The sequence below is a fragment of the Candoia aspera genome, chromosome 1 (assembly GCF_035149785.1).
Source record: "Candoia aspera isolate rCanAsp1 chromosome 1, rCanAsp1.hap2, whole genome shotgun sequence".
In the NCBI taxonomy this organism is placed as follows: domain Eukaryota; kingdom Metazoa; phylum Chordata; class Lepidosauria; order Squamata; family Boidae; genus Candoia; species Candoia aspera.
In genome coordinates this window covers 62,893,786-62,904,808 of record NC_086153.1, presented here as the reverse complement: position 1 = coordinate 62,904,808, position 11,023 = coordinate 62,893,786, and the positions used below count along the sequence as shown (strand labels likewise).

General features: G+C 40.8%; 1 long non-coding RNA gene across 1 annotated transcript; it reads left to right on the top strand.

The window, feature by feature from the left end:
* The first annotated feature begins 4,327 nt into the window (after positions 1–4,327).
* Positions 4,328–9,088, top strand: LOC134488078 (uncharacterized). The gene is made up of 2 exons (XR_010066927.1): positions 4,328–4,447; positions 8,262–9,088. It is a non-coding gene; the product is annotated as an uncharacterized LOC134488078 (long non-coding RNA).
* Positions 9,089–11,023: the final 1,935 nt, after the last annotated feature.

The window sequence follows — 11,023 nt, the reverse complement described above, 5'->3', positions numbered from 1 at the left end:
AAAGCAGTCTCTAAGTGAAACCACAACTGCACTTATGATCATACTTCAGCTTTCCTTTGCTTTACAGACCTGTGAATGTCATAAATGCAAGGATTGGTCATAAAGTTACTCTTTCGTCACTGTTGTATCTGCAAATGGTCACTAAATGAGGCAGTCACTAAATGAGGACTGCCTGTATTGTACACTTCTAGCATGGAGAAGCTATCACAGAGGCAGCAGCCCTGGCTGCTCCTCACTCTTGAAGGAAGGAACTCTATGTGCCATATGGACTGCCATGTCCTCCTAGCTGGCTTACCACCACACGTGCAGTTGTCACTGCTTCATCCCCAGGGTTGAATATTCACTGCCAATCTGCCCAGCTTCTCTAAGTGGGGTTGCTCTATCTTCTCTCTTGTCTCAGGCAGCCCTGGCTCTGCTTTATTCACAAGCCGTTCTGGAGATTGAAGCACCTTCTGTTCCTACCCTTTATGTATTTTTCAGCTCCTTCTCCCATCTTTTTATCCACTACAAAAAATCATTATGAACGAATAGCAGCACAATGCTTTTTCATTGGTAGGAGCCTTCCATTTGGAAGTAGGAATTCTCTTAGCATTACTAATAGAGAGTCGAATTACAATCGGATTCTCATCCCTATTAAAAAAGCTTTACTTACAAGATTGAAAATAAAGCTGCCATTGTCCTAATATGCAAAGGATCTTCAAGCCTGAGTAATAAAAGTCTGTTGGATGATCTATCAATCTCATCTTCTTCTGCATCAGTGGTTGATGCATAAACTTGAATGATCATATTTAAAGGGTTGTCCACAAAGTCTAATCCATATTATTTGATCATTGATTACAATTACACTGTAGCCAAGTACTGTTCTTGCTAGACCCTTCCTAACTATAAAAGCAACACTATTTCTTTGTTTTTCATTTCCTGAATAATAAACAGTGTGATCTTCTGACTGAAAGTGTCCAATCCTGTCCATCTCAATTTGTTGATGCCTAAAATGTCAGTTTGTAGTTCTTTCATTTCATCTTTCACTCTGTTGAGCTTCCCCGTGTTCATGCTCCTTACATTTCATGTTCCTACTGTAATTCTATCTTTGCAGCGCAGCTTCGGGTTTTATTTTCTTGTATGGCAACATCAGCAACTAGATGTCCCGAAGGCTTTAATCTAGCCATGTCATAAAGGCCATTAGTACTCCAAAAGATCCTCAGCTCTTCCTCAGTAGCATGTTGAGTGCTGCCCAACCTGAGGGGCCCATCAGCTGGCACTATATCGTGAATCACTTTATGTTTTCTAACCATGTGGTTTTCTTGGAAAAACACAGGAGCGGTTTACCATTACCTTCTCCCATGGTTTGAACTGATGCCTTTGCCATTGTCACATCTGCTTCTGGCATCTTCCTATATCACTGCTGCCTAATATAGGTGCCTGCTTGCTTTAGCTGGGCATCTGGGATGACCATGCCTTGGGTGACCCTGCTGGAAATAAATACTCTTGGCATCCACTCCCAATGTTCTTTGCTCATCTCTCTCAGGACACCCCGCGCCCCACCACAACGAGGCAATGCAGCAGGATTTTGGGGAGATAAAGCAGGTTCAGTCTCTCAGTTAATTGGACTGGTTTTTCCTAATAAATTTCCACTTCCCTTCCTGACCCTGAAGGGCCAGGCTAAGACAGACCATCCCGGAGAAACTATCTATGTGGATGCTAAAAACTGACAGCAATTTGATGGCATGTGATCAATTTAAAAAACATAAATGGCTGGATTCATTTCCAGCCGAGAGCAACTCATTTCAGCTTGTGGTAACTACTGCTAATGCTGTGATAGGATGAAGTAGCAGCTGTTCCACTGAGCTTAGATTTAGCTCAAACCCAACTGTAGCACCTGAGTTTGCTTCTTCTCCTTCCCTCTTGCTTTTCTTCTTGGGTCATGTCTTGTAAATCAAGCCTACCCAGACTGGGCTGCAAAAATCTGAATGACCACTATACGTCAACAGAGATAGAAAACTTTTCATGATTTTGCTGCCATCTACTGGTCCCCCAGATTTTTGCAGCCCAGATCTTGTAGCTCTATAAATTGTAAACCTTCTGTACTCTGGAAGTCTTTTAAACTGAAGGACAAAGTAAACATCTTTTAACTACTGTAACTACATAAATAAAAGATAAATATAGAACTAGCCTAATTCATGGAAATCGACCATCTGTAAACTAATGGATTTCAAAAGCAATATCCTTCCAAATACCAGCTGCTGGAGAGGAGACCACATTGTGAAAAGTGTATTGCTTTCATGCACTGCTTGAGGACGTACTATAAGCATTTGCCTCACCACCCAGAAAAAGAAAGATTCTGGAGTATAAATTACCCAGCAAAAGTCTTCAAATTCATTGGAAAAAGCGGGGGGGGGGGAGGGTTGCCTCCTTGACTGTGAGTTATCAGCAGAGGAGGAAACCCCACTAAATCAATGCTCTCACAAGGAATTTAGAGCATCTTACAGCATCATGCAAATACCCTTCTAGCCACAACACAAAGCCTGTCTTCGTTGCTGTTATAGGGGCAGAGAGAGGGTTGGATGACACTGTAAAGCTCTAGTGAGAAAATAGCATGGCTTTTCCCCACAGCTGAGTTAAAGGCTATCCAGCCATCTTTGATTTGCCCGTGTGAACTCTGCTGCCCCACTGCTGATCTCTGTCCCGCTTCTGCGACAACAGTTCTAAATCACTGCTGAATGGTGCTGCCCCGATTATGCTTATGTGTGTGCCCTGCATGAGGTAAGGACGACAGAGCTAAACCATTTACAAGACTGCCAATTGAGCAGACTTAGTGCTGTCGGGTGATTCTGACAAGCCAGTTTAAATTTACCAGCCACAGATTAATTCCACCACTCCATAGGGAGTGTAAATTAGCTACATTCACACATCGTTTTGTGGTACACTCTGAATATGTGCTTAGGACAAGGATTCATTGCAGAAAGGGAACCCTTATGCTAAAGCAATGTGCACACATAGAGGTCTATGGTTCTTGGGCAACCCCAAAGGTCCACCAGCACAGCAGAGCTTGTGCCCAGTTCTTTGCAAAGACAGCAGAATCAGAGCAGATGAGACTGACCAGGGGTGGCGGGGAGGGCCTGAAACAGCCTCCCGGACCCCACCTGCTACTGGTCACCTGGATTTGCCTCTGCTGCAACAGCTTAACTAGCCTTACATGCCTTGCAACTGCTGCTGGATCCAGTGGGCTCAAGGAGGGAAGCGCTCCTTTAACACTGGTCCAGCTAAGGGCAACCTACAGCTTTCACTCATAGGCTAGGGTTGAGATGAGGGCAACTTCCTGGGCACTCAGCAGAGAAAGGATGTTTCCAGGGCACATCTGCAGGGGGGTGGGTCAGTGCGGGTCAGAAAAGACTATAGCCTGATATGAGTTATTAAAGGCTAATTTACTCATCTAAACCCAAAGATTTCTTCTGGAATAGAATCCAACCTTCTCCTGCAATTAAGACGGCACAGATCCTCTGTACAGCCCCCCATTTCCCGCACAACTGAAACGAATGTTCAGATCTGAACTTTAAGTGGGAAGAAACGAAAAAGAGAAACGACCACCGGAACTGGCCAGTAACCTCTCTCGCCAGGAGCGCTGAATGAAGGACGAACCAGGACTGCGCCCGCGTCTGACTGGCGGGCGGGGGCTGCTCCTCGGTGAGTGTCACACCGCCCTTGAGTTTATCGCCAGCTGAAAGGAAGGCGGGGGGCGGGGGTCAACCCGAAGAAAAGGAGGGGGCACCACCACGCGCGGCGCAGTACTTTCCATGCGCGGAAAGAAGAGGAGGAGACCGCCTCCATTCGCTACGTGCAGAGTAGAGAGTCCGCACTGCCTAGCAGCCGGCGGAGGCGAGGAGAGGGAGTCTGTCTGTCTCCCGCCCAGGTGGGCGGGAAGAAGAGGGGCCCGTCCGCGCGAGCGGGAAGCGGCTGCTCGGTCAGGAAAGGTGCCGCCGCCCCACATGCGCGGAGTTTGATGGAGCTGGGCGGAGGCAGGCACGTTGGGAGGTAGGGGCGAATGAGCGTCTGCTCAAGCGGGAAGAATAAGCTCACTTTCGGCCGCGGCAGGCAACCCATGCCCATCAGCAGGTTGCCAAACCACGCGCGGGGAGAGGGAGATTTTCCCGCACATACGCTATGCCGGGAGGGACGGTTCTTCCATTTTCCCACTTCTCCAAAGGGAGCAGTTTGGGACTCATTTTATTCCCGCCCCAGCTTTGTCGCTGCGCGGCTGCTTTGAAGTACAAACACGCACACGCCGTCCGGAGGAGACAGGATCGGTGACCTCGCTCTTCTCTGCCCTCCGGACGTGACGGTGTAGCGCGGCCACTAGCTTCTTCGAAGCAGAAAGTAATGTTACACACAATATTGAGCCTTTTCTTCAATGTATAAGATCCAGTGGCCAGACTGCGGGTCTGGGACTGGGGTAAGGACTTTGCGGCCGGAAGTCCAGGTTAGGTATTGTTCTTAAAATGCAAATGGCAGCATCAGTAGCAGGGTGGAGGGGAAAGGGACCATTAATTGGATGGTAACCAGGGCACTAGACTAAACTTTTCCTCTCCATTCTCAGCTGATTGAAATCCTTCTCATAAACTTCTCCTGACTGGTTTGGCCAGGGGAACAAACCAGAATTATATGGATGGAAATATACTCCAATGCCATTGTTCTGGCATGCATGCACATGCGTGCAAGCACATGCACACACTACAATTAATCCTTTTAAATCCCTGCCCATCCTGTTCAAGATCTCCCACATCATTTTTAGTTTAGCCCTTTCAAAGTAAATATATGGTGTGTATAGCATGCTAGTCTATTATCTTATGGCCAGTTACCATATAGCTCTAGTTTTAAAAATGCTGACAGCATTTTTTAATATCAGGATATGACATCATGTACTTATACTACAGGTCAAGTCTTGTCTACTTATCACAACAGCAGTTGCTGGCTATGATGCTGTTTTCCATAGGAAACATAGCATGAACAACCTAAAGGCAAAAACATTCTACTTAGTATCTTCAGATCTCCAGTGCTTATTCACTGTGACTTCAAGAATGTGTGAATTTAACTGCTTTGTTATATGTGATCATCATATACACATGTTTTTTCCTGATGGATTATTTAGTCAAAGGTCCTCAGCAAATCATTTCACAGTGATGTACACACAACTGATTTTCATGTGAAAATCTGTCCCACAGTGATTGCAATATAGAACAGGTTTCCTTCAACCTGGTATTTGTCAAATATGTTGGGCTTATTGGCTGAGAATTCTTGAAATTGTAATCCCAACACATCTGGAGAGCACCCAGTTGGGGAAAGCTGGCATACAGAATGCATAAAATATGGCCCTTAGGAAAAATTTATTTCATAGCAGCTGCATTTCAGAAATGCAGCTACCTTATGCTAAACACATGTATACTATGTATTTCCAAGTGATTTTTAAATGAGAAGTCTTCCTGGTTAGAAGTTTGTAATTTGATGCTTTGGTTGATGGAAATTCTAGTTAGAAGTCTGTAATTTTCTATATTGGTTGATTGGAATTCTACTGAGGAAGAATGAATTATCTTTCAAAAAATATTTTAGAAACAACTGAGTATGTAGGAAAATGCATTGCAGAGAGCTGAGATGGAAACAAGTTAGAAATTAGAAAGCAGTGAAAATAATATCTCATTAATGGGGAAAACAATGAGGGGGATAGTAACAAAGTGTTGTGGGTACTTCTATATCAGCCTGATACAATTTCAACAATTCACTAGATGAGATCAAGCCACTGGACAAAAGTACCTGAAGGATCAAAGAATGGTTTACTGCTGCAGAGAGTAATGGAGATTACCTGGATGGAGATATGCAGATCAAGGACCACACTAAATCTCTGAGTGACATGCTAGGGTCTGCACTCCAAACAGTGTCAGGCCAAGAAAGTAAGTGGTCCAAGACACAGACTAATTTGATTAAATTAAGTCTGGACAAGTAGGATTACTTACAACATTTTTAATCATTTTTCCTTTCTATCATAACAAAACTTGGAAGGGCTCTGGGGCTTTTAAAGGCTGTTCATGGCCCCCAAGCTGCAAATAATGCATCACTCCTGAGCTAGAATTCCCCACAGATACAGCATTGCCTGGTTTTAGTATTATGTTAAAATAAATAAGCCGATTAAAGGATTGGGCATTCCTATCTGTTGAATACGCCACTGTTTTAAAAAGGCATGTGTTTCATCGTATTTTGTGCTGTTGTATGATTTTGCTGAATATAGTTTTACTGATTGCACTACACCCTATATAGATTATATTCTATAGTTTATTAATAATACTCTTATAAATAAATATCAAAAACATATAAGTCATCCTTGGGAGTCCTTTTAGGCCCCATATTTGGAAATCAAATAATTTTAAATTCCATTAAGATAGCCTTGTGGATTGGGCTCTCTGGACTTGTATCATAGATGACTCAGTGGCCAGACCTGGGGTTTCAGAAAGTTTTTCAAAAGTACAAGAGACTTTGTGTTTAGAGAAGGAATAAGCTCTCTGCCATTCACTTATATACTGTGGATGACTAGAATATTAATTTTAAAAATGTATATTAGTATTCTATATTTAAATATAATTGTTTATTAATTTTTATAAAGTTTCAGTATCTAGTCCTGAACACTCCTGAGGCATGTGTAGACAATTAGAAGGTAGATAGAAATTTGATGTCAACATTACTAGTTGACCAGTGACAATTTAATTGGAGGGATTTATAATGGATGAAACTCAACATCACCTGAACTGAGTTTCTTCAATCTACAATCCCCTAAACACCCCAAAATCTAATCTATTGCATAGATTTTGATCACCTATTCTGTCAGCAAAAAGCTTTGCATACAGTACAAGTGGATTCTACCAAGGTTTTTATCCTTTTCCCCTTACAAATACACAGGGCCCTAAGTTTTCTTGGATCAAAGTCTGTTAGAATAGGAATACTCATACAAAGTTCAGGCTGAATGACTCTGGGTTTTAAAACTCAGTTTCTGTGTAACCCGGTTTACTTGGTTTTCCCACAATAGATAAAATTGGACAATCACTTCAGTTGTGAATGTTCTTTATGGAATCACAGTTTAAATAGACTCATCACACATCTGAACGTTTTGAAATCATATAATAAGCAAAGTTGAAGTACTACCATAGTTTTTTGCATAAATCCAACTCTAGATCTCAAGTATACATTGATTATTTACAAACTTCCAGAATAAAAAGTTCAAGTTAAAAAGCATCAGGGAGCTTGCTAAAACAATCAAAGAGGTGTTGGGGAAAATGTTAAAAAGCTTTTAATCTGGCATCAGAAAGACATAAGTAGGTATCAAGTGAAACTATTTTGGATGAATATTGTGCAACTGAAGTATCACAGCTGAAAACCTTACAGTTTTCATCTACTTGAATGCAGAAGGCAGAGAAACACAAAGAAGGGTTTTGACAAAGATCACTATACATGTATTGGAAAAATTGATCTTGAGGGTTCTTGGGTCCTACACCATAAAGCACTTTAAGTATTGAGCAAGGAAAAGATCAGCCAGGGAAGTATATTGATAGTAATATTTCTACAAATGCAATGTTAATCTCTAGTGACTTATTCAACAACTAAGAATGCATGTCTTATCAGTATTTAAATCCCTTTTTAATTAGCACTAGAACTGTCAGCTTTGGTTAGCTTTTTGTTTTTCTTCAACTTGCTAACTTCTCATGAGATTTCCACCAATTTCTTCTGAATAACTGTAGTATTATTAAGATCTATCTTATTAGTACTTCCCTTGTGTGAATTTCTTAATAGCAGTTGATTTATAAGGACCTTGCACTCTATTCTGCAACTCCACGGGGCAGCATCTCTCAACACTTCGTATCTCTGTGTTACCAGAAACAATCCAGGCATTTGATGTAATATCTGCCATATCCCAAGATCCAGAAATGGTCCATTATTTTCATAAGAAAACTAATAACTCACGACTATTTCTGCAATGCCATAAAGTTCTTCTGAACAGCTGCCTAGGGTTTGGATGAGTAAAGAATACATGTTGATGTGTTGAAAGATTATCAGCAGAATCATTTGTCCTTAGCTAGTAATTGGCAATTGCGAGATGAAAAGAATTACATACATGGAAGAATGAAATAATAACCCATAATATATAGATTAGTTCTCACACTAGGTACTGTTTTTCCCTTACAGGCCTTTATAACTTCCTATTACTTTTTCCCCTTCAACCCTAGAACAAGAGTCTAATGCAAAAACTGTAAAGGAAGTTAAGCACAGCTGCAAATCCAATCAGTGCTGCCCTGGCAGGCAGGCCTGCACAGCTGGGAGCTGGAAATGCTCTTTTCCAAACACAAATTGATACCAAATGGAGCAGATGGAAGGAGGCCAGTTACAACGCATGCCGTCAGATCTCAGAGAAGAGTTTAGGAACTAGAAGCATCACCAGATGACTGAGCATTGCTCAGAAATTTCAGTTTGAATGTGTGTGCGGACTGATTCACTGAAGTACTTGCAAACTTTTTATAAAACAGTGAATTTGACTTTGTAAATGGTGACCTGGTTCTTTGAGAATTTGACATAATTCCTCACAGTCAGCAAGCCCACAAAGAGATTACAGACCTAAAAGACCTATTTTGGCAGGGAGTTTTGGAAGCTGAAGTAAATGCATCTGGAGAGCAGTATATAGGGCAGGGTGCTTTAAGTTATAAATAATTAAAAACTGCTGTGAGATTGTAGCTAACTAAGACTTCAGTTACTTGAGATTTGTCAAAAGAGACAGAAAGAAAATGTCAGAAATGATTTACTTCTTGCATTTTAGCTCTTGATGGAAGTGAAGGGGAAAGAAATGGTATTCATGTTTTTGGCACATGCAGCGGCAGAACTATTAACACTAGCAAACCCCACACATAGCCAAATTCCCAAATCCTGCTCTAAATGCTGAGGAGCAAGCTTCCTGTGATGTAGGTTTGTCCTCAATGATTATTTTAAATAAGTTTAGGACAAATAGCTAAAGATTAAGGGCCAGATCTTTAGCTAGTACAAATAAATGTGGTTCACGGAAGTTGAAGAACATCTTTTCTCATTCTGAATACCCAAGAAATCACGCACAGTTATTAAACAGTTATTGAATGTGCCCTAAGTGAAGAACAAAGTTGTCTAAAGGAGTCCCTCGCCCCCCAAATAAAAAAAATTATAGAGCTTTTCTGAGATTTAAACTGTCTTGAGTTACCACAAAGAAGAGAGTTTTAATCTCCACAGTGCCACAAAGAAGTTTTATTCCACTTACATATTGCAGGCCGATTTAATGACCAGATCAAGGAACTACAAAGTATTTGGAAAACGCTCAACTAAATACCTTTAACTCATGAGCCTAAGACTCTGTTGCAATTATGCTACTTTAGCTGTAGCTCACTGAAAATGCACTTGCCAAGGAAACCAGTTCAACTTACTACATCGGAGTATTGTTTTAATAAGGAACAAGACAAGTTTCTGTTTTTACAAGAAAATGAAGTGAGAAGTCTGCAAAAAACAAGAACGCCATGCTCCACTTCTAGCAAAACTATAAGCCCATCTTTCAATCAGTGTATCAGGCCCTGTCTGTATTCAGCAGGTATTTATTTTTAATAACTATTGATTTACAATATACTAATCAGCGCAATATACCATTAAATGCCTAATGCCACCCAAGCTTTTGTTCCAAAAGTGAGTTTATAAGAATTTTTTTAACATCATCTCTGTATTCATGAAACAAATATGGAGCAGGAGGCTTCAAAGAGAAGTTAAAAGGAACTCTACTACATACTGTCTTCTTTGGAAGTATAGTACAACTCTGTAGGGACAACTCCCTATTCTGTAGGAAATATTTCACCAGGGAGTAATTCATAACTCTTTGTACAGCATTACACTATTCTGGATGAAAGAAGCCATGCTGTACAATATCTTGAATTGATTCATCATGGTTCTATAGATATGACTACAGTTTGATCAGATAGGACCATAAAGGTCCCTTGCTAAGTTCGAGTGAGAATATTTGCAAAATTATTAGAATGTCTCCCAGAGCCATCTGGAAGGTGATTTCAAGTCAAAGATTGGGTTCCTAAGAACATGCCTACTTTCTTCTGTGTCTTCTGGTTGCTTCCAGTCTAAGAATCTTGAAGATTACAGGTAAAGATGAAAAAGTTAAAAAGAGACAAGACTGAACATTAATTGATAACTTGGGTAATAAAGACAGCATGGCCACTCTTATATTGTTTATTGGAGTCCAGAAGTGCAGACTTATTTATGTCACTGTTATCTCACTTTAGACACACATTAATTATTTGGTGTTTTCCAATCTGATGTTCTCTAGATGTGTTGGGACTGCAGTTATCAGATTTTTAGTAATTCAATTCAGGACATGAAGAATAATATTCTGAATTTCTACCTTCAGGGAACTCTTTCACTATTGGTCTGTGGAGGAATTTCAGTGATTATAAATATTTTGGACATGTGCTAAGATTCATAATCAGTTCATGTGGAATACAAGAAACTAGAGCCCCTGGGTTTTAATTTTGTCTTATGAGGATACAACCTTCTTAGATCATACTCAATATTTTCTTGTAATGCATCATCCAAAGAGATCAATGTTGATGAACATGAGCTAGGGAGTGTCTCTGTTGTTATTCTTTTGGGGAAGGAACTTCTGGTAAGCTTCTGAGGAATTCCCTGGCATATAGTTTGAAAACCATTGATTTAAAAGGCCAGAATTTAAGAATCAGCCTTCTATGTCATTATAAATTTTATCACTAATCAAATGACAGGTCAAAATAGCAAAATGATCTTTTCAGCTAATGTTATGGATCCCTTGGGTTGCCGTTTGAGGGGATGGTAGTGAACTTAAGACATCTTAAACTTCACATGTGAGACTGAGAAGGGAGATTCTTAATCATTGGAAGAAGAGTCCCATTTGCCAGAGGTAAAACTGCAGCAGCTGCTCTGTCAGGGCCGTATTCCAAGA